Below are 5,293 nucleotides of genomic sequence, written 5' to 3' on the forward strand. Positions count from 1 at the left end.
AAACAAACGGACAAAAGTGTGAGGGACAGAGCACAGGGCTACCGAGACCCCCCCCACCCATCAGCGTGTGGGGAGGGGGAATCTGCGTTGCAAGAAGGCAGAATGAAGGGCCGCTCCTCCGTGCTCGAGGCCAACGCCTGCAGGGCTCCCATGCCAAAACCTTTGCACGCACCTCCGCAATTCCCCCCTGCCCGTTTTGGGTAGCCGCCCCCCCCCCCCCACTTGCGTTGTTCTTCCCCTTTCTCCCCCTCCTTTCCCCTCCTTTTAATTCTTTCCCACAGCAACTAGGTTAAGGAGCAAAAAAAACAAGAGAGAATCATTGCAAAGGGCCCTCTGGATTAGAAGCGCTCGGGAAGCCCTGGGCATGCACAGATGTGTTGGGGCACGCCCGTGCACACCCTCCCCTGTTTCATGTTCCAAAGTCGCGTGATCGGATAACCAGCATTCGGCCATGATTGCGGGGTGCCGGATGCCTCAAGGGCCTCAAAAAGCCGGATATTTTGATAAAAGGTGGGAATAGCTGGGGAGGGGAGGGGGTCAGCCCTTGAGAGGAAGCATGGCCCCTGATTTCCTAGCCCCCTCCCTTAATTGCTGTAGCCCCCCCCTCTGCCTATGGGAAATTTCTATGGGAATTCCCCCCCCCCCCCGGCTGCTCTGCCAATCCATTAACTCTCTCTTCCCTGGGAAAGAAAGCAGAATACTTCATAGAGATGCACAGGATACAGAATAACAGGATTGGAAGGGAACTTAATACCTTAATGCAGAATAGAGCAGGAAGGGACCTTGGAGGTCTTCTAGTCCAACCCCTTGCTCAAGCAGGAGACCCTAGACCATTTTAATCCATCAATCAATCAGAATAGAGCTGGAAGGGACCTTGGAGGTCTTCTAGTCCAACCCCTTGCTCAAGCAGGAGACCCTAGACCATTTTAATCCATCAGTCAATCAGAATAGAGCAGGAAGGGACCTTGGAGGTCTTCTAGTCCAACCCCTTGCTCAAGCAGGAGACCCTAGACCATTTTAATCCATCAATCAATCAGAATAGAGCTGGAAGGGACCTTGGAGGTCTTCTAGTCCAACCCCTTGCTCAAGCAGGAGACCCTAGACCATTTTAATCCATCAGTCAATCAGAATAGAGCAGGAAGGGACCTTGGAGGTCTTCTAGTCCAACCCCTTGCTCAAGCAGGAGACCCTAGACCATTTTAATCCATCAATCAATCAGAATAGAGCTGGAAGGGACCTTGGAGGTCTTCTAGTCCTACCCCCTGCTCAAGCAGGAGACCCTATGCCATTTCAGACCAACTGTAGTCCAATTTCATGTTAAAAAACCTCCAGTGTTGGGTTATCCACAACCTTTAAAGGCAACTTAATTGTCAGGAAATTTCTCCTTGGCCGCTTCCCTCCTGGATTAGTTTCTATCCGTTGCTTCTTGTCCAGAATAGATTGCAGAATAAGGGAGTTGGAAGGGACCTTGGAGGTCTTCTAGTCCAACCCCCTGCTCAAGCAGGAGACCCTATGTAGACAAACAGCTCTCCAATCTTTCTTAAAATCTAGTAGTGTCGACTTCTAGTGGCAAGCTGTTCCACTGGTTAATTGTCCTCACTGTTAGGAAATTTCTCCTTAATTCCAGGTTGCTCCTCTCCTTGGTTAGCTTCTCCTTGTCTGGACTTCAGGTGCTTTGGAGAACAGGTTCAGGTGTCAGCCCCTCGAATACTGAAAGACAGCTATCATGCCCCCCCACCCCTCAATCCTTTTCTTTGCTGGAGTAAACATAGATACAGATTAGAAAGACATACATGCACAACACTTGTCTTGTTATCAAAGTCTTGAACACACAAGAACTGACCCAGCTTGGAGGTGTGTTGGGTTGCAACCACGCAGTGGAGAACACATGGCTTGCAAGCCAACCTGGAGAAGATAGAAATGGAACCTAATCTTTATTTTAAAACAAAACACCCTCCAGGGATCAAAATGGAAAGGGGGGGGGAAAGTCCATTCAGATGGGCTCCTTGTTTTCACTCCCACAAACCTCCCGGGTGTGGCTGTGATTAAGTCTGCAAAGTTGCCAACGCTTCCTCGGGAGTAAAGATCACCACTCTTAGTAGGGCCACTGTTGAGCAAACCTCTGCGCGGGATCCGAAATGGCTAAATATTTTTTGGAACTGAGATGGTTGGTAAACCATTTTGCCATCTCGGTTTTGTCGATCGTGGGGAGGGGGGGCATCCATGCCCCTTGGCTAAACTTCACCGGGGAGGGAGGGAGGGAGGGAGGGAGGGAGGGGGGTGGGGGACACACAATTCTGTGAGAAGAAACTGTATAAAGTATTAACTGTTTTCAATAAATGTACCTTTTCATTTTTTAAGAAAACGCATCTCGGTGTTTGCTATTCAGTTTTATACTTCTGCGCGAAGGGACAGTTTTCGCAAAAAAGGGGAACGGTGGCGCGAAATAACCCTTCTAAGGACAATGCAGTGGATTGAACGGCGCAGGGATTCGTGTTCAATGGGTTTTAAGAGGCTTGGTGGGTTGTGTGAACGCAGGCTGTGTGTTAGAGGGTCGTTTGGGGCAACGGTTCTCAATCTTGGTGGCTTGGAGAATGGGTGGCATTTAAGTCCCAGAATTCCCCAGCCAGGATCTTTAAGACGGATAGACTTCATCTCCCAGAGTTCCCCAGATTGCTTGCTTTGAGGGGTGGGCTTCCACTCCCACACAGCCGGTATGGCTAGCTGGGGAATCCTGGGAATTGAAGTCTTAAAAGTTTGCCCCGGTTGAGAAGCCCTGATTTAGGAGGTTAGCATGGACTGACTGACTCCAGAAAACGCGACGGAGTTACTCACAGGTCCACTGCTTTCCCACCCACTGGCTCCTTGCACAAACAAGGCAGTTGTGTTGCAACGCACCCCTTGAGACAGCCTTCCCCAAAACCAGCCTTCCCCAGAGGAGATGAGCAGATATGGGGGAATGCGAGCAGGCCGGCCCAACCGGTTTCCGAATGAAGCCAACCTCCACCACATTCCTTCCCGGGACACTCATCCCGAAAGGAACATCCCGCAATTAAGAGGTTTAATGGGAGGCAGTTCAGGTTTCCTTGTGTTTCTTTTCTCTCCCTCCCACGTCTTGCTCAACGCCTTGGAAGGAGATCTGCTCTCTCTCCAAAGGAGAAGGGGATTTCAGCCAGGCTCCCCCGGGGCTGGGGGGTGTAGGCTGTGCTCTTCTCCTCCATAGGCGCCTGCAAAGGATGGGCCCGTGCCAACACACATGACCTGGTGGGTAGGCATGAGGCATTACGCACCAGGGTGATTGCCACCAGTTCTTTCTGTGCGTGTTTGACCTTCCGTGGATTGCACTGCGTGGTGATGGTGGTGGTGGTGGGGGAAATGACATATTGAGGTTAAGGTTTGTCCACTCATGGGAAGTCTGACCTACAAAGACTGAAGGCTCTTCATCCATCATCTCTGGAGGAGGAGGAGGAGGAGGAGGAGGAGGAGGGGGAGGAGGAGGAGGAGGAGGAGGAGGAGGAGGAGGAGGAGGAGGAAAAAGAGGAAAAGAGGGAGAGGGAGAAGAAGAAGAGGAGGAGAGGAGGAGGAAGAAAAAGAAGAAGCAGAAGCAGAAGCAGAAGAAGAAGAAGAAGAAGAAGAGGAGGAGGAGGAGGAGGAGGGGAGGAAGAGGAGGAAGAAAAAGAGGAGGAGAGGAGGAAGAAGAAAAAGAGGAAGAGGGAGAGGGAGAAGAAGGAGAAGGAGAGGAAGAGGAGGAGGAGGGGAGGAAGAGGAGGAAGAAAAAGAGGAGGAGAGGAGGAGGAAGAAAAAGAGGAAGAGGAAGAGGGAGAGGGAGAAGGAGAAGAAAAAGGAGAAGAAGAAGGAAAAGGAGAAGGGGAAGGGGAAGGGGAAGGGGAAGAGGAAGAAGAAGAAGAAGAGGAGGAGGAGGAGGAGGGGAGGAAGAGGAGGAAGAAAAAGAGGAGGAGAGGAGGAAGAAGAAAAAGAGGAAGAGGGAGAGGGAGAAGAAGGAGAAGGAGGAGAGGAAGAGGAGGAAGAGGAAGAGGGAGAAGAAGAAGGAAAAGGAGAAGGAGAAGGGGAAGAGGAAGAAGAAGAGGAGGAGGAGGAGGGGAGGAAGAGGAGGAAGAAAAAGAGGAGAGGAGGAGGAAGAAAAAGAGGAAGAGGGAGAGGGAGAGGGAGGAGGAGAAGAAGAAGGAGAAGGAGGAGGAGGAGGAGGAGGAGGAGGAGGAGGAGGAGGAGGAAGAAACGCGACCTCTTGTGATGCTTGTGTTTCCGGCACCCAGCAGAGAGTCCGACTAGATGATCCTTGGAGTCATTTCCAGCTCCACCTTTCTAAAATCTGATTATTCTAAATCCTCGGTGCTCCCTCAGCTGGGTGGTTTCCTTGCAGGCGTTTCATGATCCGACTAGGAAATTTCACCAGTGTTAGAAGGGAGGAAGAGGAAGAGAAGGATTGTGGGGGGGTCCCTGATGCTCTCTGAGCAGGATGGGTTTCTTGCAGACGTTTTATGACCCAGCTAGGTAGCATCATCACTTCTAGAAAGTAGTGGGGTTTGCAGAGAGGAGGAGAAGACACCAACCGAGGGTGTCCTTGGTCTTCTCTGAGCCTGGTGGTTTCCGTGCAGATGTTTCATCAGTGCTAGAAAGGAGTGAAGTTAAATTGTAAATAAAGAGAGAGCAAATGCCTCTCCTCCCTCGTAGTTGATCACCTGGCAATGGGACACTGCAACCGTCATAAATGCGAGACAGTTGCTGTCCAACCTTTGATCATGTGAGCGTGGGAATGCTGCAACGGTCATAAGTATGGAAAATGGCCACAGGTCGCTTTTTTTAAGCTCTGATGTAGCTTTGAATCATCGCTAAATGGAGGTTCGTAAGTCAAGGAATACCTGTACTTCAGGCGAGAGGAGTTGGGCGATGGTTCCTTGCAGAAGATGCCTAACGGAATAGCAATAGCAATAGCAGTAGACTTATATACCGCTTCATAGGGCTTTCAGCCCTCTCTAAGCGGTTTACAGAGAGTCAGCATATCGCCCCCACAGTCTGGGTCCTCATTTCACCCACCTCGGAAGGATGGAAGGCTGAGTCAACCCTGAGCCTTGGATGGATAGATAATAGATAAGATAGATATAGAAGATAGATAGATAGATAGAAGATAGATAGATAGATAGATAGATAGATAGATAGATAGATAGATAGATAGATAGCAATAGCAATAGCAATAGCAATAGCAATAGCATAGCAATAGCAGTTAGACTTATATACCGCTTCATAGGGCTTCCAGCCCTCTCTAAACGGTTTA

Source organism: Thamnophis sirtalis, unplaced genomic scaffold (assembly GCF_051295495.1).
Source record: "Thamnophis sirtalis isolate CommonGarterSnake01/CBP01778 unplaced genomic scaffold, rThaSir2_p1.2 scaffold_11, whole genome shotgun sequence".
In the NCBI taxonomy this organism is placed as follows: Eukaryota; Metazoa; Chordata; class Lepidosauria; order Squamata; family Natricidae; genus Thamnophis; species Thamnophis sirtalis.